Consider the following 23,775-nt stretch of genomic DNA (forward strand, 5'->3'; position numbering starts at 1 on the left):
GTGCTCAGGCTTTTTGGAAAACAAACTCCAACAGATAGTGAGCATCTTAGTCGCTCAACTGAGTGATCAGGTTGTGAAAAGGGATTTAATGTTTTCAGAAGTAAATGGGCCAGTGTTCCATGCATCTACTTTCTCACCCCAAACCTCTCTTCTCACTGCTAGTGAGACGCTAACCTCTTAGGCTAAAGAGGCCTGATTTTATCATCTTTCATCTTGCCTCTGTTGCTCCCTATTGCTAAGAGAACACAGTTATATTTCTCAGGTCTTCTCTTTACTTGCCCCACAGCTGATGATTCTATGGTGGATGATACGGAGAAGGAAAGCAAAATAATCTAACATATACTAAGAAGGGATCAATTGTCCATGCCAAACACTTTGCCTATGTTTTTGTACTTGCGCCTTTTGGAAATTATGACACATGAATATTATTATTCCTGTTTTACAGATGAGAAAACCAAGGCACAGAAAAGTCAAATCACGTGGCTAAGCACAGCTCACTAATGAGGGGAAGACCCATGTATTGAACGTAGAATCATCTTCCTCCAGAATACCTGCTGGGTTTTTTTTATGCCATCTCCCTGCGTTTCACTCCTGGGCACTTTTTCAAATTCACTGTGGAGAGATGAGTACACATTTAGCTAGCATGCAGGAGCAGGATAGGTATGCAGATGTGCAGGTGGTTTACAGGAGCAGGATAGGCGTGCCGATATGCAGGTGGCATGCGGGAGCAGGAGACAAGGCTGGAAGCATAGTGAATACTCATCTCCCGGCCTTTTCTGACTCTACCTCCTGCCCCCTCCTCCCAGCCTCCAACAATCTCCTGCCTCTGAAAGAAGTCACAACAAGGGATTTTTCTCTTGAGATCAAACCAGTGATCCATCCAGCTCTGTTTCCTGCCTCTTCAGTTTGGCTGAGTCATGACACTTGAGCAGGAGAGACAGAAGGCTCAGCAGCCCCTAAGGCGAGCAAACAATATTGCATATTGTAAACGGGATGAAAACGTACCGGCTGACCCCCAGACCCATGTGTGCCCGAAAGCAGGAGATTTAATGAAGCAAATGGCCAGGTGAGGTCACAGACCAAATTCCAGGCATGTTTTGCCCACACTGGCTTCAAGGGTCTCCTTGCATTTCCCTGTCATATTTATAGACACATCTGAATCTCATTTTTAAAATTCCAGCCTCTGAGCTTTGATATATTCCCTTCTAATACTTTTCTGCTGTGGCCTGAGGAGGAAGAGGGGACATTTGCATCTGCCTTGCAATTAAGGTAAACAGGAGAGGAAAATTTTAAACAATCTTTAAAATTACCTTAATAACACTTATAACACTGGCATCTTAAGGTACAGGAAGAAAAGCAGCTTTTATTTTAAAATATTTTCTTATGTCAGATGAAGCTGGTTAATATCCACAACCCTGCCTTTCATGTCATCTTTTATTTTCCCACCACTTAAGCAGGCCGACTGCTGCCACAAGTGAGAGCCTCTGCCCTACCAGGGTTAATGGTTCACCAGCAAGGCAGGTCACAAGAGCCACGTCAGTGGCTGGGCGGGTGGATTCTGGGTCAGATACAGAAGGAGCAGAAACTCAAAGGACCTGATGTCTTATAAGGCACTCAGCTCTGGCTCTGAAAGTGACAATCTGGGAACATACTGGAAATGAGGGGAGCCAGAGCAGAGGTAGAGCTTGCATGGGTATGGAAGCTATAATCAGGGAACAACCCCCAGAGCTGCTTGGATTAAAGATCCATGGTGTGGATCCTGAGGTGAGCAGGCCAGAGGTTGCCCCCTTGCCTTTGCAGTGGATCCTCTGTGCTGTACACCCAGCCATCCAGGGCCAGGCCAGGGTCTCCCGCAGGGTGCGTGCAGGATCTCCTGCAGGGCCCGGAGAACTTGATACTGCTGGTGCAATTGTAGGACTGAGTGTTTTTTTTTTCTTTAACTTTTCCCCTGCTTCTTTTTTGCCCGATGTGTGAATTTTTGTTTATTCCTTTCACATCTCTTCTGCACAGATTTTTTTCTTTTTCTGTGAGGCTGAATTAAGTCTGGCCTACAGGAGGTGTGCAGAGTTGGCTGAAATATTGAAAAGAGCAATAGTCCCTTTTCCTCGTGCCTTTTTTGTTTTTTTAATGGCATTTGAACACAAAAGGTGGATCTCAGGATCTTGCCTGGAACTTTTCTCAGATTACCAGGGCAGCAATACAGTGCCTGAACTCTGAGTCATTTTTCAAGCCCTTCCCCGAGAGCCAATACCAGGCGTGCAGAGTCTCCTCTGATGGCATACGGAGTCCCGAATCAGCCCCTGGCAGGGTTGAGAAGAAGGGCAGATTCGCCTTGGGAGGGGTGGTCAAGGGTTCAGGTTGATTACATTGGCATTTCTCTTTGGAAAGTTGCAAAGCATTGACATTAAAATATCCTCCCTGTTAATTAAGAGTTTTCATATAACAGGGGTAAAGAACTTTAATGAGCATCATGGCACCCTGGTCGCTGAATTAATGACTAAGCGAGGGGGTCTCGGGCTCCAGGCTTATCTGCCATTAGGCATCTCTGAGCTGGCAGGAGGAGCAAACTGACAAGAATCACTGTGGAAATGATTGAGTTTCTCAAGCAGCCTGTGTTATTTTAATTAGACCAGGATATTGAGAACATGGTGCATTGATAAACTGGAGAAATAATGAAGGTTGTTTCTTCTCCTCTCATCTCTTTCCACCCCCTTCAAATGAAGCAATTATTTCTCTGACCTCAGGAACTGCATTTCAAAGAGGTCTGAAGACAGGCTTAGGCCTGCTGCTCCAGTGAATTCTGTGGTGCCCAATTACTGACCTCAGGAGTCAGCATTCTGAAGATTAGAGTCACGGGGAGTTTGCTTCACAGACTCACTTCTAATAATATACCTTCCATGCAGACACCATTAACCTGCCTTTTCCAGTTAGCCAATAAGGTACATCGAAGGGCAAAATTGTTATCAGCTCTCCGGGGGTCCGGCCTCTGGCTCTAATTAGAAACAGGGGCATCTGCAAGGGAAAGTCATAAAAGCACCTAGTGAGTAAAAGCTGACAGTGAATGGAGGCAAGGTGAGAAGTCATTCAGGCCTGGAACCTAGAGACATAATACATCTTTGGTGCTGAAAGAATCACAGCTCATTTAGGCTATCCAGCATTTTAAAGCTTAGCTCTTCTTTTCCTTGTCAGTTTTTTTCCTATAAACTGGTGAGGACACAATGAATCCTTCTCCTTGCCCCCAAACCTGGAGACCTTAGTCATTTAGTTGAACTAAACACACATTTACTGAGAGCTACAGTGTGCCAAACACCACGTGGGTGGCTAGCTGGCCCTTCTCCATGGGGTTCCCTGAGAGAATTGAACCCTAATGCCCAAGGCATCTATAGTATATCTTAATGTTTTTCCTACCCATCTAGAATGATGCTGGCTACAAGGTATCCTTGGGAGTGAAGCAAGAGAATAGGGTCTGGAGGCAGGGAAGCTAAGGCCGATTTGAGCTGACTTCTTAGAACTAAATCAAAAGGAAAACCCCAACTTTCCACACCTAAGTAACAAAAGGACCAGATGCTACTCCCTTTGCAAAGCACCTCCACCGCCCCCCACACACACTCGTTTTCTGTGTGGCAGATAGAAAATGGAAAGTATCTCTAATTGGTTGTTTTCTGCACCAATCAGACGTTGGCATAGGAATGTAACTTTGTAACTTCATTTCAGCCTCTGACTGGTTGCTTTCCACAACCAACAAGACTGATTGCAGCCAAGTCTTCATTTGCATAGAAGTTAACCTTGTTACCTCATTTTAGTCTCTGATTAGTTGATTTCCACAACCAATCAGATGCTTGCATAGGGTGTAACCTTTGTAACTTCACTTCAGCCTCTGATTGTGGGCCATGACTTGATTTACATAGGATGCACACCAGGTAACCAATGGGAAACCTTTGGAGGGTATTTAAACCCCAGAGAATTCTGTAAGCTGGCGCTTGAACCCCTGTGCTCAGGCCTGCTCCCACTCTGTGGAGTATACTTTCATTTTCAATAAATCTCTGCTTTTGTGCCTTCCTTCTTTCCTTGCTTTGTTTGTGCACTTTGTCCAATTTCTTTGTTCAAAAACGCTAGGAACCTGGACATCTTCAACTGGTAACAGCAGAACTGAGAAAATAGCCACCCATTTTCTATAGGGCTTAATTTCCTTGGGTGGCCCCCATTGACAAAGGCTGGATCATAAACACAATTTCTCCTCTCCCACTCGTCCCATTCCGGCCAAAAAGGAAAGTAATAGTGTGAAGTTTTGTGATAAAGTCTGGAGGAGGAGCATGTGCTCCCTCAGTGTGGATGAAGCAGTTAGCTTGGTCAGAGAGGCTAAGACAGTTAAGGCTAAGACAGAAGGCTAAGAAGTCTTCCTAAGGGAGAAACATTTACACTCCTGTCTGGAGGAAGAATTAGAGCTGGTCAGAGGAGGGGAAAATAAGTTCCCGGCTGGAGGGAAGAGTGTGATAACATGAGTGAAGGCCTTGAAGGAGTCAGAGGGTAGCTATTCCTGGGTGGACATTTTGATGACCAGTGATTCTTCAGCATTGGGCACATAGTCTTTATAGCATGACACACAGAAGATGTTCTGTAAACGTTGAATGTTAGTGGGAGAATGGTGATGATGGGGAAAGGGTTGGGAAAGAACAAGTCTGGATGTGTTAATAGGAACTTTCCCAGCTGCCTTAAATAATTTGGGTTTTATGCTAAAGTTGTCAGGAGCTGCTAAAGCGCAGTGCATTGATTATGTAGCTTCTTAGTCTTGTGCCTGAAGTATGGGAGGGAGCCAGGCATGGGGGCTCATGCCCGTAATCCCAAAACTTTGGGAGGCTGAGGTGGGAGTATCACTTGAGGCCAGGAGTTTGAGACCAGCCTGGGCAACGTGGTGAGACATCGTCTCAACAAAAAATTTAAAAAATGAACCAAGTGTGGTAGCACGTGTCTATAGTCCCAGGTACTAGGGAGGTTGAGGTGGGAGGATTGCTTGAGCCCAGGAGTTTGAGGCTGCAGTGAGCTATGATCATACCATTGTACTCCAGCCTGGGTGACAGAGCAAGACCCTGTCTCAAAACAACAACAGCAACAACAACAACAACAGAAACAACAACACAAAACAAAAATAAGTACTGGAGAGTATATAAGTGCAATACTTCCCCAGAGAGTAAGTCTTGCAATTAGCTGATGACAAACAGGCACCTAGTTGAGAGGCTGGTAACCCACACAGAGCCCACGTCTGTTGGCCATCCTGAAGTTCTCTTCTCCCCCTGGGCTCTCTGTCTCCTTCCCTCTTCTCCTTCTCTCCATCCCTTTTCCTACTCCTCTGCCCTTCTTCAGGACCCTGGCCCTACTTGGAGAAGCAGCCTCAGATCCTAAGGTCTGGCAGTTTGGGAGAAAGCCTCAGGTTCTTTACATTCTGTGATAGAGCATCTGTAAGATAGCTCTGTCATCCTATAGCATAATTTTGATATGTTATTATGCTTGGGACCTTTATTCAACTTAGTATGATTCTACACTTGTCCTTTTTGACACTTATCATCTTTCCAAATGTCCCAAGTAGTTAACAGCAGCAGTTGTATTAGAGCAATGAGGTCAGTGAGAACTTCTCTCAAAGTTATTAATAACATAATTAGATTAGTTTTATTCTAAATATTCATTGTATAATGAAAGCATTGTAGTTACAAGTTATTATTTCTTTTTCATGTGGGGATTTGCTTTCTCTCCAATGCTCTGGAATCTGGGTTTTTACAAAATTCACACCTCATTTCTTCCATCAGTTAGATTCCAACACACTCTAAGACTTAGAGAATGGTTTTCAAACTGGGGTCCCTGGTGGACCCCAGTTTGATGCATGTGGAAGGGTGTGGAGGGGACAGTGGGGGAATGCAAGTTCCAGGTTCTCAAATCCCTGCTTCAACCCCAGGCTTGACCTCAGGGTTAGATTCCACTGGAATGAAGGACTCCACCATTGACCAAACGTTGAAAAGAGAGTAGCTCAAGGTTGACAGCATCGAAGTAAGCGAGGAGCCATTAACTGTCATTACCACAAAGAGTGTGTTGTCTTCAGCCATAGACCTAGAGGAAAAGCATCTAAGAGTGTGGGAGCCTCGGAGTCACTCACTGCTGCTGCATTTTAAGGACTTGCAATAATTCCCCACCATTCTTTGGGGGAATCCTCAAGACAAACCACTATGAGATTTAAGAGATGAATCAAATGGAGGAAACCAGCCAGCATTTACTGGCATCTCCTAAATATTGGGCCCTGTGTGGAAAGCTTTACATATGTAATTCCATTTACTTTCCTTAGAAACTGTAGGAGAAAGGTTTGGGAAAGAAGAGAAACATTACTGATTCTAAGTCCATGTAGCTCCTGATGGAGCACCGACAAGCCAGAAAGAATGTGACCTTACATTCCGTAACTTGCAGTGACTATTGATTGGAAAAGTCAAGTTAGAAGCAAGGTCTCCAGATGCTCCAACTTGCCATTGGCAGGATTATTAATCATAGAGGGTATGAAACAAGGCTGTGGAAATTTTAGAATTGAGGTTTTCAAACTTTAGTCTGTAAATATCACCTGGGAACTTAATAAAAATAAAAACTTTCCATCTCCACCTGTGAAGATACTGATCTGACAGGTCTGGAGAAGGGTCCGAGAAACAATATTTCGTTATGTGGTTGAGAAGTGCTGGTAGACTATGTGGATAGGAAGGCAAAATAACCTTCTATTAAAGCTGGAACCTGGCTTTGCTCAAGTTTGTTTGCATCAGAAAAAGATATGACTGCTAATTGATTTGGAAATCAAAGTTGTTGGATTGATTTGCGTTTGGTTATTGTCCTGCAAAGCATTGGTAAGTGAGTGTGGCTAGAATTCTTCAAGATGGTGCAATATCTTCAGCATCTATATTAGCATAATGGAAATGTTCTTACCTCCCTTTTTCTATTTTTCTTATAAGCTACAATGTCTGATGGCAAGTAATTAAACATTCCCTTATAGCTGATTATTTTGTGAAGTGTATCTGTCCGTACAACTAATTCAGCCTTGCAAATACATTCCATTTCCAAAGTCAATAAGCCTGAAGACTGTCTGGGGAGATCCTTCCTTCACTACGGGCAGGAGTCCTTGCACCCCTGTGCCTTTGTTTGTTTCTTTGGTATAGGATGCCCTCTTCGCCTTGTCAGATCTTATTGATCCTCAAAGGCTTATTGAAAACATCATGTTGTTCTAAAGCATTTCCTGATTTGCCTCTTCTACTTCCTTTTTATTGTATAGTCAAATAGGGATTTGCATTATCTTTGAGTATGCAAAGCTTGTGGTTATAATTCTTTAATGGTGCATATTTTTTTCTTTTTTACATTCAATTTGTGTTGCTTTATTAAATTACTAAAAATGCTTATTGTAATACAGTCATTTGTTTCTTAATGGTGGGAATATGTTCGAAGAAATGTGTCATTAGGCGATTTTGTGGTTGTGCCCACATAATGTTTACTTACACAAACCTAGAGGGTATAGCCTAATACATACCTAGGCTACGTGGGCCAGCCTGTTGCTTCTAGGCTGCAAACCCTTACAACATCTTACTGCATGGAATACTGCGGGCAATTGTAACACAATGTTAAGTATTTGTGTATCTAAACATAGAAAAGGTAGTGTGTTGCAGTGTAAGAGCAGGAGTTAGCAAACTCTAGTAATGTCTGCTTTTGTATGGCTCACAGCTATAATGTCACTAGGCAACAGGAATTTTTAGCTCCATTATAATATTATGGGATCATCATCAATATGTAGTCCGTTATTGACAGAAACACTATTATGTGGCATGAATGTGTTTAAGTGCTACAGAAGCATATAGAATAAAAAGCTAAGCCTCTGTCATGTGCATCAGTTCACTCCCCACTACAGACCTTTTAAAAATGTGTTTGCCAGTAAAATAGAAGGAATAGATTTAAAGTTTGATAACAGTGTAGGATAACTATACATAAAAAATGTATTGTACTCAGGTGACGGCACCCCAAATACCCTGACATGATCGCTACCCATTATACATACATGTAAAAAATTTCTCATGTAGCCCATAAGTTTGTACTAATAATTAAAATATAATATAATATAATATATTTTCAGTCTGCATCTGTCACATAACCACCCCTTCCTCCTAAACACACACACAGACTTACTGTGCTTTTTAGAGAAGGTTTCATCTATTGCAAAGTGGGCTTCCTGTCAGCTGCTGCAGCACATATGTGGAATTGCAAAGAATGTTCAGTCTGTCCTTTAATTTGGATTTAAACAATATGATGCATTCCATAGAGAAATTCACAAGTGGATTTCCTAGTTTATCCATGTTGTCCTGATCTCTTTGAGGACACTGGTGTTATTTCCTGGGTCTTCAGGTTCCCCTTACGCGTAGTCTCGCAGTCAGAAATGAAAGTGGCCCCTGGATTGGCCCCTTACTCTCATGCTGTTCTCTTCTGTCCTCCTCGGTCTTTCTCTTTTATTTATCTCACCCAGCGGTTGGCAAGCCTTTCCTGCAAAGGGCCAGAGAGTAAAGATGTTGGGCTTTGGGCCACGTGGTCTCTGCTGGACCACTCGACTGTGCTGTTGCAGTGCCAAACAGCCATGGACTATGCACAGACAAATGCAGGCGTTTGTGTTCTGGTGAACCTTACTTATGGACACTAAAATGTGAATGTTATATAATTATTACATCACAAAATATTGTTCTTTTAATTTTTTCCAACCATTTAGAAATGTAAATAAACCTCTGTTAACTTGTTTGCCTTACAGAAACAGACAGCTGGCCACTTTGACCCAGGGACCAGGGTTGCCATCCCTTGCCCTCCCCCAAACTCTCATTTCCTATTCTATACAGTTTTTGATGAAAATGATAATAATTTTCTATTCCCCCTACAAAGGATGGGGTAGGGGCCTGGATCTTCAGATTCTGAGGCTCTAGGAGAGATGGCGAAAGAGGTCCTCAAACTGTTCTGGGCTTTAGGAAAATATCGAGATAGCAACAAACAAAAACAGTATTAGATCTTCATATCTTTTATCTTACAGTGCTAAAAGAGTGTATCCTTGCGAGTCTGGAGTTAAAACATCATTGTTTATTGTACATATTTTATTCTACTTCATTAGCTTAGCTTTCTGAAAATAAGGACTTTGAAAACTCTATTGCCTCTGTATCTGAATGCCTGGTACAAATTCAGTGGTCAAACCTCTTGAACAGTTCTTGGTATCTCCATTAACCCTACACTTCTTAGCCATTACCCTTATCCTCCTATTTCTACTCCTTTCTGCTATTCCACATATAAATCAGTAAATAGAAAATGAGGGCGGGTGTGGTGGCTGACAACTGTAATCCCAGCACTTTGGGAAGCCACGGTGGGCAGATCGCTTGAGGCCAGGAAGTTGAGACCAGCCTAAGATGGTGAAACCCTGTCTCTACAAAAAATTACAAAAATACAAAAATTACCTGGGTGTGGGGAGCATGCCTGTAATCCCAGCTACTAGAAGGCTGAGGCACTAGAATTGCTTGAGCCTGGGAGCTGAAGGTTGCAGTGAGCCCAGATAGCACCACCTCACTCCGTCCAGCCTGGGCAACAGAGTGAGACTCCGCCTCAAAAAACAAAACAGAACAAAGCAAAACTGTGAGAATATATCCTTAAAATTCTTTTATAAACATAGACTATCGTGAAAATAAAATAAAAATGGGGTAGAATCAAGGGAAGACATTTATCTCCCCAGTTTCTTTTCTTAAATCGCAAGGTGTGGTTCACTGGGGATGGAGGGTACAAATCTTTTCAGCTGCTATCCTGTGATAAACCAAAACATGGTAAAATTGGGCTGGCTTTCTAAAAAGTTCAACATTCTCAGCCACTTATATGAAGACAGAAATAAGATTCTGTCTGCATACCGGTTGAGTGTATCTTAACTCTGTGATCAAATCTAGAGTTGCTTCTGACCGCCATCTCCACCCCATTCTTGCCTTCTTTGCCTTTCTTGCAAGCAGATGTGGAATTCTTAGTAAAGACTGAGTCTTTTTTTATATTAGTAACTTCTGAGTTTTGGTGACAATGGAGAAATGGACATTGGTCAAAATAGCAGAAGGGAGGAGATGGGTAAGAGGGGAACTTCCAGAATGCTGAAATACACCTTTGACTCTGAAATCTGAGCTCATACATCAGGGTCTTCGGTTTACAAATGTTTCCCTGCTCTAAAAAATAAAATGTCTGACAAGCCTACAAGTATACTCAGTAGCCATATTAAAGTTCTCATAAATCATTTATAGGATTCAAAGTAAACATGCCTGATTCTTTGTATTTTAGTTCCTTGGCAGAAATCTCCATTCCAGCTGGCTTCAGGTCAGCATGGGTGCTTTTCGCAAACACTCAAGTTCCTTCTTCTAACGTGATCTTCTTTCATTTTTTAAATGAAAACCTAACTCTCTGTCCTGTTTACAGCTGCACATGTGGCCTGCATGAACAATTGAGAAGTATGCTTTGCCATCACTTGACAGAATGAGACCCTACTGCTCATAAGCCAGAGAATAAACACATGCTCTCTTTATCTAGAAAAAGCCTTTCATGGATATATTTTCAAGGAATCATGGATCCACTTTCAAATATTGGTTTTGATTCTGCTGATGCAGTGTAAGAGCAGGAGTTCACAAACTATAGTAATGTCTGCTTTTGTATGGCTCGCAATCTAAGAATGGTTTTTACATTTTAAACTTATTTTGAAAAATCAAATAATAATATTTAGTGGTATGTAAAAATTTTGTCAAATTCAAACTTCGGTGTCCATAAATTAAGTTTCATTGGATCCCAGCCACGCCCATATGTTTGCATATTGTTTTTAGCTGTGTTTGCACTGCAGTGGTAGAGTAGAGTCCTCCTGGCAGAGACTTCTGAAAGAGTTTGCTGAACTCGCGTTAAAGGCATGGGCTTTGGGTAGGACTTTCTGGTTAGAATTCTGGCTCTGCCACTTATAGTGTGAAACGTGTAAATTTTTCTTGTCTATAAAATATTTTCTTGCATGCAAAATAGGCGCGGAATATGATTCCCTCCATTGTTTTCTTGTGAAAATGAGTTGGTATCAAGTTGGGGCTTCTCGAGGTCCTGCATTCCCTCCAGATGCCACTGTTCCAGTTGTGGGAATTCTGCTCCTTCCTGATCAAGGACAAGATCTGCAAATAGACTTTGCAAGGATTTAACCAGTATTTGAATTCAGTGAACAACAGTATCAGTCTTTTGGGTTTTGGCTTTCCATCATCTCAACTCTAAGAAGATAAAAAACATTTTCAGCACTCACCGAAAAGCCATGTGTGTTGTTGTTTTTCCATGCCCAGGGGTGGAAACTCCAAGTTTTCCGCATGTATTCTGTAGCTTTAATTCATCCTGTGCATTCAGATACAGCTCTTAGAGATTTCATGGGCTGGTTCCCACCCCTCTCAGATCACAGATAGGAATCCCACTTCTTTTGTGCCTCATCTCAGTATGATAACCACATTTTTTTCATTGTACTCTTTGTTACTATGTTATCCGCTGTGGTTGTTTGCATATATTCAACAGAAATACAGTCTGGTAAAGAATGAAGCAATTGTTGGAAGGATATTGGGTGGCTAACAAAATTGGAAGAAGAAATAAGGAGTTGCCCACTCAACTTCAAGGAGGAGCCAAGGAAGCCTTGAGGGTTTGAGAGCACAGAACTCACAGACTATCTCAAGATGCTGCTTTTGGGTGACTCATGCACATTACTGCTGTCCCTGTGACTTTAGGGACAACATCCAAGGATCTGAGAGAACAAATCTGATGAGCTACTCATGTGGTCAGGAGGAGGGTCCTGTCATTGAAATCTCTTTAGCATCACATGAGGTGGATGCCCATTGGTCCAAAATAAGATACATTAACTTCAGTCTTTCTTTTCAAATTTTTGGTTCTGGTGGTTGCAGGAGAGGGAGAAGGGGAATGCTATTTAAATTTCCTTTAAACCTTTGTTTCTTAAGATACAAAAGCCAGATAATACTCATTTAACTCTATTGATGTAAAGATTTAAAAAATAATACATGGAAAGTGATTTACACCATGCTTGGCACACAGTGAGCATATAATGACTGGTAACTATTATTCAATTATTGTTCTTTATGTCGATTTCCATATATAACATTTTTTTAAAAATCAAAAGCTGTGATCTCAGCTCCCAGGACCCATAATCTAGAACCCATTTCCTGTTTCTAGGCATAAGACACAGCAGAAAGTGCTCTTAGGGATAAAGGGTTTGATCATGTAAATGGCTCATTACTCTTTAAATAAATGGTTTAAGTCCCTGCCAAGGCATTTGTATACCAGGTCAGTAGCTGTTTGCTGATGTATTTGTGTGTTAGACCAAAATCTCTCTTAAAACAAAACTGGGGGCCGGGCGCCGTGGCTCACGTCTATAATCCCAGCACTTTGGAAGGCCGAGGCGGGCAGATCACGAGGTCAGGAGATCAAGACCATCCTGGCTAACACAGTGAAACCCCATCTCTACTAAAAATACAAAAAATTAGCCGGGCGTGGTGGCACGCGCCTGTGGTCCCAGCTACTCGGGAGGCTGAGGCAGGAGAATGGCGTGGACCTGGGAGGTGGAGCTTGCAGTGAGCTGAGACCGCGCCACTGTACTCCAGGCTGGGGGACAGAGCGAGACTCCATCTCAAAAGTGGGTCTTTTTTTCATTTTTTAAACTTAATTCAATTAATTTTTAAGTAGACTGAGCATCTACTACGGGCAAAGGTCTGCTGAAGAGGCATCGGGAGGCATACAAAGGGAATTCTTCATTAGTAGAAGCAAAGCCATTGTCCCTTCATAACAAAACAATTCCAATGCAGGAGTCAGGGGTCGAGGTGTTACCCTAAAGGTTCTCGGGACTGCCAGGCTACAGAGACTGATTAAAGATCGCAGAGATGATAACAATGTCCTGTGGGTCCATCTGAATATGATAGTATTGAGAAGACGTTATTGTACTATGTCTGCTGCGCTAAAGCAGTTTAACTGTGTTTTACTAATGTAGCCTGAGTGTATTTACCAGCCAAATTGTGGATGAAAAAAAGTGATATCCAACTAGTTGTCTTTGTTTACATTTTACAGCAGCGTTTTCACGTTTAAGAGTCTTTATCTCAGTCCCATTGTGAGAGTAACTTTATATAATAAGAATTCAGTGGTAAATGTGTATGCCAGCAGAAACACATCTCTAGTCTTCTCCCCTTGTTCATTCTCAAGAATATTTGCTCTAAAGATCCATGAAATATGAGACATTCTCACTTTATCTTTAGACTCTAGAAATCAGTCTTAAATTAGCTGGGCATGGTGGTGCATGCCTGTAACCCCAGCTACTTGGGAGGCTGAGGCAGGAGAATCCCTTGAACCCAGGAGATGGAGGTTCCAGTGAGCTGAGATCATGCCACTGCACTTTAGCCTGGGCGACAGAGTGAGTCTGTCTCATAAATAAATAAATAAATAAATAAATAAAGTCAATCTTGCCCTGCACAAGTCTAGTATCTCTAGTATCTCTCAACAATATTAATCGAATTAGTTTATTCCTTCCTTCACATTTTTTAATCTTTGGGGAATTACCAAAGATCTTTTGTGACCAGTTAATATATCATTTTAAAAATGATTAAAAATTTGTTTTTACCGATGAAATTATTACAGCTATTTATTACAGTGTTTTGTGGGAGTTAAAAATAATAGTAAGTATAGCATAAAATAAGAGTGAGTATAAAATAATCACATCATTTCTCAAGCACCTTATACTAGATGCTTTGGTGATCGATTCCTGTGTGACAAATGACACCAAAACTTGGTGGTTTAAAACAGCCATTTTGCTTTGCTCGTGATCTTGTGGGTCAGGACTTTGGGAAGGGCTCGGCTGGGTGGTTTGTCTCTGCTCCACCTGATGTCAGCATGGGCAGCTGGCACCGGGGGCTCCACTCCCTAGGTGTCTTCTGCAATCACGAAATCTGACTCCTCCCTGCGTTTTGGTTTCTCACTTCACATGGCATTTCCTCCTCCAGCCTCCCTCCATGTGGCTTGAGCTTCTTACATCATGGCTGTCTCAGAGCAGTTTTACTTCTTTTGTGGCAGCTAGTTTCTAAGAGGCAGAAGCGAAAACTGCCAGGTCACTTATGGGCTATGCTCAGAAGTGGCACAGCATCACTTCCTCCCTATTTGTTTTTTGTTTGTTTGTTTGTTTTCTGAGACAGAGTCTAACTCTGTCAGCCAGGCTGGAGTGCAGTGGCACAGTCACGGCTCGCTGCAGCCATGACCTCCTAGGCTCAAGCAATCTTCCACTTCGGCCACCAAATTCACTGGGACTACAGGCATGTGCCAACATGCCTAGCTGATTTTGTTTTTTATTTTTTTGTAGAGACAGGGTCTCATTATGTTACCCAGGCTGGTCTTGAATTTCTGTACTCAAGCAATCCTCCTATCTTGGCCTCCCAAAGTGCTGGAATTACAGGAATAAGCCATTGTGCCTGGTCTCTTCCCTCCACATTCTTTTGGTCAAAGCAGACCCATGGTATGCCCAGGTTGAAGGGAGTAGAGAAATAGAGTGCACCTCTTGATGGAGGAGTGTCAAAGTCACTTCAAAAAAGAACACGTGCAATGGGGGTCATCTTCGTTGCAGCCATCTTTGGAAAATACAGTCTGTCACATTAGGACATGTTCAAGATACTTCTTCATAAATTCCACTCACTTAAGCCTTTCAGTAACTCTTAAGTAGTCACTATTATCACTACCATTTTGCAGATGATAAAACTGAGTCCCATGGAACTAAATAACTGGTCCAAGGGTACACAGCTTGTAAAAGATAATTTTACTTAAATAATGAGGAATCTGGTTCCCAGGCCAAAGTTCTTTACCCTGTGTTTTCTTACCTATGATATTAGACACGTCTATATAGATAAGCTATGTAAGCTGGGCAAGTTGCTTAACCTCTCTGGATATTGGCATCCCTAAAAGCATGAGGAAAGGTACTCTCCTTCAAGTGTTTCTGTGAGGATAAAAAGAGAACATGTAAGGATGATGCTTAGTACAGCCTGGACAGAAGAGACACACAATAAGTGTGTCTTACTGAGGCGTATGAGCTCAGGGACTGTGAACATGTTGATTTTCTTCCTGTTCACCTGAATAAACCTCATCCTGCCTCTACAACCTGGGGTCAGAGGTGCAGCTTGCTCTGTTATTCTCTTCATTGCAATTTGGCTCTGGGTTCGAACTCTGGCTATCTTCCTCCATGTTTTCCCTTTACTTACCCTTAATTTTAGCTTAAATTAAGTAAATTCAGAGGCTTTACATTTTAGAGTGTGCACAGAGAATACTGCGGTAAATATCTTTGTATGTGTGTCATTGGCTTATTTTGTATATCTGTATACAAAAATGACTTGCTAGATGAAAAGGAATGCATATTTGTAAATTTGATAAATTCTGCCAAATGTCCGCCTGTAAGCTTTTTTCAATTTATAATCCCCAAACAATGTATGTGAGGCCTGTTTTTCATCACTTTGCCAAAAGTGTGATTTGAAGCTCTTTGATCTTTGCCAAATTAGTCAGTGAAATATGATATCTCGTTGTCATATAATTAGCATTTCTCTATTCATGGGTGATGTTATTTGTCTTCTCGTGTGTATGAGAACCACTTGTATTTCCTTTTCTGTAAACCATATCTCCATATTGTTGCCAATAATTTTCTAATAGAATGTATAACATATATATAAGAAATTTGCTTCCAACAGCACTTTTGTATAAAGAACATCAGCATTTTGCCTGCATATGTGCATCTTTACTGGTTTTTGCATGTGAGTTTGCTGTTTATTATTACGCAGAATTTAAAATTTTTTTATATAGCCATGTTTTGTGTTTTTTTCCCTGTTTCCTGCCATACCTAAAAAGATTTTTTTCCATTCTAAGATGAGGAAAAACATCTTCCATGTTTTATTTCTTACTTTTATGGATCAAGCAGTTTCTCTTCATCTGATTGAGACAAACTTATAAAATGAGGTTACTTTACATAAAAATCTGGAGACTTGGTTTGGGAGATCTGCAGCCCTACCCTATACTTCCACATGGAAACAATTGGCTGGAGGTGAAGGGCAGGCCCGCCCCTTTGGACAGGACCAGTTCTCTCTGCCTTGCCAGGGTCCCTACCTTGCCCTTTGTACTCACTGGCATTCCAAGCAAGTCTTCCTAGTCAATTAAGCTTTCTACTTCTGAATTAGAGCCTCATGTGGGGTTCGGAAGTGGAAGGGCTGAGCTGATGAGAGTTGGGATCTCTTGGCAGAGCAGTCTGTTTTTTGTAAGTTTTCACATTTCTCTTCATTTTGAACATTCTAATGTGGCTTCCAAAAACAGGGTGCACACCTATGTCTTGGAAGTAGACAAAGCCATCAAACAAATGTTGTACATCTTACACAGTGTGTGAAATTTGTGTGATGATAGTGGTGTGCAATTTAATTGGTAAATGATTTAAAACATTGTTGTTAAAAACAAGCATGGATTTAATTTAGAGTATAAATAAATATCCGGATGACTTTTTTCTAAGATTAAAAAACCCTGGCTACATTCCCTCACCTCAGGCATGTGGTCACTCCACTCTGATGTCAGGATCACTTGGGTATATGTTTGATGCCACTGGATAATGACTTCTACAAGAAGCCTAGAGACAAATAAATTTCTTTGACAAGTCAAGTCTTGTACTTTATATAATCATCTTATTTCAAATAGCTGATATTGGACTGGCGTCCTGTTAATTTGAGTTTTCAGGTAAAAATTAGGTTACTTGGTTCATGAAACCAGAGGGGTATTTTTAATTAATATAGTGTATATAAAGACTGTGTGTTAATCAAACGGAAACATTTCTATGTAGGAGAAAAGAAGTAAAAATGAAAAGCCAAGAGGGAGAACTTATGTTGTTTCTCTATAAGTCTTTTCAGAATTTTATTCAAATAATAGAGAATAGATTTGTTTCAAACAAGAAACATTTATTAAGTCTTTAATGTGTGCAAGGAATTACTAATGTAGCAGAATAGAGCAGTTTGAGTACTTACAATCTGGTTGGGAAAGAAGGATAACTCCATAAGTAAATAAATAGTGTTAGCCAAAAAACACCCTAGACCCTATACATGTGTCCCTCCAGGTGCATAACACTTAAAACGATGAATGAAATGTAGTTTAAAATAAAACATTTAAAAAGCATGGCTGAGCTGACAACAAAGAAAATACCGAAGGTAAGAAATGATGAGAGAACACCGGTTTTGGTTTTTTTTTTTTTTTGGCTTGGGTGCATCTGTCAGTGTATGGTGTTCTACATACTTGGTTTTAAAGGACTGTAGTATGGAAGTCGCAGGCCAAACCTAGACTCCAGACAGGTGAGAAATCTGATTGGGGAACCCTGAAGAAAATGAGACCCTGAAGGTTAACACTCACAAAGGGCAAACTAGAAAGCCCAACCCCACAAAGGGGATTTGACCATCTTAGACTTTGCCCTGAATTCTATAAAAAATGACATGGAAAAATAAAGCCTCACATGAGAATTCCTAACCATAAGCCAGGATGGGCTTGTATTTGGAGGCCATAATTCACACTATATGAGGAGTCTTAACAAAATTTCAGGATGGAAATTTAGTAAAAAGTGGTCCGATGTTGGTAAGCGCCTGCAGGCAACTGATGGAAGCAAACAGATACTTTTTTTTGAGGATGCACGTTAAACACAGGTTTCAGAGAATTCTGAAAGAAACATGAGCTCACAATTAAAAACTAAATTAAAAATCACTAACAAGAAAATTGGACACTATGAGAGAGAGACAACAGAACCCTAGCAAATGGTAGAATCAGATTTATAAAAACTGCAGGCTCAACAGCCACAGACTATAAAACAAATATATTTCATACATTTAAATAAATCAGTGAAGATACTGAAGTCATGGTAAAGGAACAAGAAACTATGAATATTGATGAGGCAGATTTTTTTTTTTTGAGACAGGATCTCACTCTGTTGCCCAGGCTGTGTGTCATGGCATGATCATAGCTCACTGTAGCCTCAAACTCCCAGGCTGAAGCGATCCTCCCGCTTCAGCCTCCCAAGTAGCTGGGATTACAGGCACACACCACCAAACCTGGCTAATTTTTGTACCTTTTGTCGAGACAGGGTTTCATCATATTGCCCAGTCTGGTCTGAAACTCCTGGGCTCAAGTGATTCACACACCTCGGCCTCCCCAAGTGCTGGGATTACAGGTGTGAGCCATTGTGCCTGGCCAAGGCAGATTTTTATAATAAAATCAAATAAAACTTCTACAAATAAAAATCTATAGTATTACATTTTAAAACTGTCAGGTAAACAGCAAATTAAAAACAACCAACAAGAAAATTAGTGAACTAGAAGATAGATCTGAAGACATTACTCAGGAAATAGCACAAAAATAAAAAGATAAAATGTACAAAAGAGAAGTTTAGACATAGCGGATATAGTATGAAGGTCTAATAAGTGTTTAATTGAAAACCCAGAAAGATAAAATAGAGAAAATTGGAGAGAGATATTATTCAAAGAGATAGTAGCTGAGAAGTTTCCTTAATTGATGAATAGCTACAATCCTTACATTTAGGAAGCTCAAGGAACTTCAAGTTGGATTAAAATGAAATTTCATCTGAAAACACCCTAGTGAAACTGAAAATAACCAAAGACAAAGAGTTGATCTTGAAAGAAATCAGAAAAAGAAAAAGCAGTCCGAGAGGAAAGAAAGGTTATCTGCAGAGGTGTGTTCACTTATATAACTTCTCAATAGCAACAATGGAAGCCAGAAGAAAATGTAATAATATTCCTCAATATACTGAAGAAAAAATAATTGCCAACAAACAATTTAACATAGAATTAAATATCTATCACAAGTACCTGTTGAGAATGAAGCCAAAATAAAGATATTTTTAGAAAAAACAAACAAGGCCAGACACGGTGGCTCATGCCTGTAATCCCAGCACTTTGGGAGGCCAAGGTGGGTGGATCACCTGAGGTCAGGAGTTTGAGACCAGTCTGGCCAACATGATGATGAAACCCTGTCTCTACTAAAAATACAAAAATTTGCTGGGCATGGTGGCACGTGCCTGTAATCTCAGGTACTCGAGAGACTGAGGCAGGAGAATTGCTTGAATCTGGAAAGCGGAGGTTGCATTGAGCCAAGATTGTGCCATTGCACTCCAGCCTGGGCAACAAGAGCGAAACTATTAAAAAAAAAAAAAAAGGAAGGAAAGAAAGGAAGGAAAGAAAGAAGGGAAAGAAAGAAGGAAGGAAGGAAGGAAGGAAGGAAGGAGGAAAGAAGGAAAGAAGGAAGGAAGGAAGGAAAGAGAAAGAAAGAAAGAAAGAAAGAAAGAAAGAAAGAAAGAAAGAAAGAAAGAAAGAAAGAAAGAAAGAAAGAAGAAAAAGAAAAGAAAAAACAAGCAACAGAACTGGCAAAAACCTGAGGGGGTTTAACTATGAATAGCTCCCCATTAATGCCTAAGGACTGTATTTCAGGAAGGAAAAAATGAGCCCAGAAGAAGTACCCAAGATACAAAAAGGAACAAAGAATAATACAGTGTACTTTTGAGTAAATATAGATAAACACAGACTACATAAACAAATTAAAAATCTATCCTATGGGTATATAAGATTGATAATTGCAATACAATCCTCAAATACATAACATATAAATCAGAAGGCATGTGACCAATGTTTAAGTGCTGTAAGTTTCATTTATTTTCAAAGGAAGGTAAAAATATTGATTAGCCTCTACTTTTTAAAGTTAAATACACATGTTGATCATTCCTAGTGTACTGCTAACAGAATAAACATATAAAGTATGATTTTCAAATGAGAAGAGGAAAAAAGTGAAATGGGGGGGAAAGCAACACTATCAAGTCAAAAGGAAGCAAAACAAGGGGGGAAAGTTAAAAAATTAAAGAAAATACAAAACTAAGTGCTAAAAATTAATCCAAATGTATTATTAAGAAAATGAGTATTAGTTGAGTAAAATTTATAGTTAAAAGTAAAAAACTGTCAGACTGGTTGGAAAACATCAACAAAGAAACATCAGTGCCACAAATTCAGATATGGATGAGTTATAAGTTCAAATAAAAGGTTATAGAAGGTAGAAAGTAAATGGATGGAAAAAAATTATACCAGACAATACAAACTCAAGAAAACTATTATAGCCAGATTAATACTAGACAAAAATCTATTTTAAGGCAAACGACATTCTGGATATCCTTACAAGATGTCTAATTTGAAAACTTCAACATTTGACTAAATTACAGAAATGGACAAATCACCCATCTTAGTGGGAGATTTTCAGACTATTCCCTTCGCCATTTATAGACAAGGCAGATAAAGAATCAGTAAATGTATAAATTAAGCAGCTCTAATGGACATATATGGAATACTTCCCCCAACCAGTGGAGTACATTCAGAGGATTTATGAAAACTGACCTGGGTGTGAGTCATAAGGTAATTCCCAACAAAAATTAAGAATGAGTGCCATATGGACCACATTATAGAAACAGAATGGAATTAAGCTAAAAATCTATAACAAAAAATAACTTTAAGATACACCGTGGGCCTAGACATTTAAAAATACACCTCAACCTCCCTGAATCAAAGAAGAAAGCAATACAAAAATTAGAAAATTATGCAAAACTAACATTTTAAAAAACTGCTGTTTATGGAAATCTGTGGACAGTTGCTGTTCAATTCTAACTGGTGATGTGGGGGCTAAAACATGGCAGAACTTCTATTTCTTTTTTCCGAAGAAATTCAGGAATCCGAGGTTTTCATTGAAAAATGTTCTGATGTTTATGACATGTGTGTCTCCTCACCTCCCCCTAAAACATTGGCAGGCCTGTATTCATTTGGTTTGACATTTCTAATGTGAGAAACAGGAAATCATTGAAGCTTTAATGAACTGAAGAATGACATGATCAAATTAGTTTGATTGGAAATACTCAGGTGCTAGTAATATTTTATATATTGTTATTATTTCATATCTTATATATCTTAGTTATATAAGATATACAAAATATTATACATATTTTTTTATTTTTTATTTTTGAGGCAGAGTCTCGCTCTGTTGCCTAGGCTGGAGTGCAGTGGCACGATCTCAGCTCACTGCAATCTCCATCTCTCGGGTTCAAGTGATTCTTGTGCCTCAGCCACCCAAGTAGCTGGGACTACAGGCACATGTCACTGTGACTGTCCTATACATATATTTTTAAGTAGAAATAAATCTGGCTCAGTTGTTCACTGCCAAGGTATATACAGCATTTATCAGTTGATTTGGAAACTTCCCAACATTAATCACTTTCCCTTAGGTTGCACAGAATCCCTACAGTCTTTGTAAGTCCAGGAAAATATAAAAGGTCCCCAGTCCTAAGCCTGGTGACGGCTGCGGCCATTGCTTCTTCGCATTGACCTGTGTGGCCATTGTAAGCACCTAATACATATTAGTTGTTTTTATTCCTGTGCCCAAGCAGTAAAATAGATTTAATAATACCAGCATCATAGTGCTGTTCTGAGGATCATCCAACACTTCTGACAGAGAGTGAACAGAGGCTACTGCCCTTTTTCAGTCTGTTGAATAAATGAAACTGGAAGTCAAGGGAATGGCCTGCTTAGTGGAGGGCCTGGCCTTGGAAGGCTGTTGCAGTATAAGAATCCCGGATCTGCAGTAGAGGAAAAGGAGAAGGAAAGGAGCTGAGTAAAGGAAGAGACATAGGGTAAGCTTCTCGAGCCTTCCTGTCACTGAGGTTTCAGGTTATAAGGTCACTTCAGAGAGGACATCTCTGATCACCCAGTTTCTTCTATGGCATGGCCCTTTCTAATGATGTGGAAAGGAAGTGTTATGACCTGACATCTTCTTGTTTATTTGTTTCTTATAGTTCACTCTGCTAGAATAAGAGAGAAAGGTCTGTCTTGTTGACTGTGGAGTCTCCAGAACCTAGAGTACACACTGCACACAGTAGGCAATCCATAAATATTAGTTGGCTGAGCAAGTATATACTTTATAAATTCGCCTGACCTTACTCTTAGTTTTGAACATTAGGAAGAGTCTACCGAGGTCTGGATTCTGGCAAGATAGGAAATATTAGTAAAGATGACTCAGCGATTGCATTTACATCCTCTGTCTTTTCTCCAAATTCATTCAGGCCGTCAGGACCTGGACTACAGTCCAAACTTCCTTTGGAAAAAGACTGAGAGGAATTCTTCTGAAGTTCCTTGTTTGACTGTGGCCACTGTCTCCCTGGAGAATGGCACTCATTTCAGAAAGAAGAGAGACTTCTAGATAAAGCAGGTGATGCTGGCTTCAACCAAATTCAAAAACAAGCTGGAGATATACAAGTTGCTAAACCATCCCTTCCCTCAGACTCAAATCAGAGGACAATTGGTAACAACCACCTTTCTCCCATTTGGTTTTGAAGCCCAAACAAAACTGTCACCCTCGCCAAAACCCCTGAAATACAGAAATGTGGTATTAAAACCGTTATGACTGGAAAAGAAGTTCAATGGCCTCATTTCATGATGAAATTACCTATTACTCTGATTATGAATAGTGAATTCTACTGTTCATATAAGTTTTGATTTCATATACACCTGACATTTCAAAGTGCTCTTTCCTTGATATTTCACTTTATACTTGTGACATTCTTAGATATGTTATATCCCATTTTAGAAGGTATAAAAACCATGACTAGAAATGATTACAAGCTTTTCCCAGGATCACTTCATTACTTATCAGGAGACCAGGATTCTAGTCTTGGCTTTGCTGCTGTGTAATATCCTGTGCTTCTGTCTCTGTCTGTGCTTCCTGTCTCAAAGCTAACTCTTTCTTAAGAAACTGAAAGCATCCTCAAATTAGATCAAATAAGATACAGATTTAGAAAATGAGAGGAAATACTCTAGGATTCTTTGTTGAAGAAAGGCTACATGTTACAATTATCCAGGTTTGTGTTGATTATTTTTGACAATGTTACATATAGTAATTTAAAAATTATATTTTATACAAGGCATTATAGATAATAGTTTTAAAGAGATAATGATGATACTCTGTAATTATACTGTGCTTTTTATCGTTCCAAAGAACATTAAAATCTATTATCTCATTTTATCCTTACAAATGATACCTTAAGTTCTCATAATATTGTATTTTTTAGCAGGTTATAGAATCAGAAATCTCTAAATAATGTTTGCAAACTATAACAGAAGGCCCATGCAATTGCTTAGGGTGAAAAGGATCTTGAGTTGCCCTTAAAAATACCTGGCAGCAAATTAAAAGTGGAGAAAGAAAAATCCTCCACATTTAAAAACTTATCTATCTAATTCCCTTGGGATTTCAGGCTCTGTTCACAATAGTGACTGTTTTGGCATCAACTAAAACTGCAAGTTGTATTCATTACCGTCAAGAGTGAGCTTTGGCTTTCACTGGTTGCTGGGATTAAGAACATGCTAGTAATTAGCTATAACTCATTTGCCTCAGCAATTATCCACAATTATTCATAATCTCATGGGTAATGGAACACACAATGCAGTTGGCTCATGCTGCCTTTTGGGTACTGACCTCTTGGGTGAGAGGTCATCCCAGGCATGAGAAGGGGTGGGCTTTCAGCAGAGTCAGTGGGTCTGCAGACAACATGTGAAAATAATTTACTAGAGACACCATAGAGACATTGTGCACACAAGGAAAGATTTTCAATTT

The sequence above is a fragment of the Macaca mulatta genome, chromosome 15, assembly GCF_049350105.2.
Source record: "Macaca mulatta isolate MMU2019108-1 chromosome 15, T2T-MMU8v2.0, whole genome shotgun sequence".
Taxonomy (NCBI): Eukaryota; Metazoa; Chordata; class Mammalia; order Primates; family Cercopithecidae; genus Macaca; species Macaca mulatta.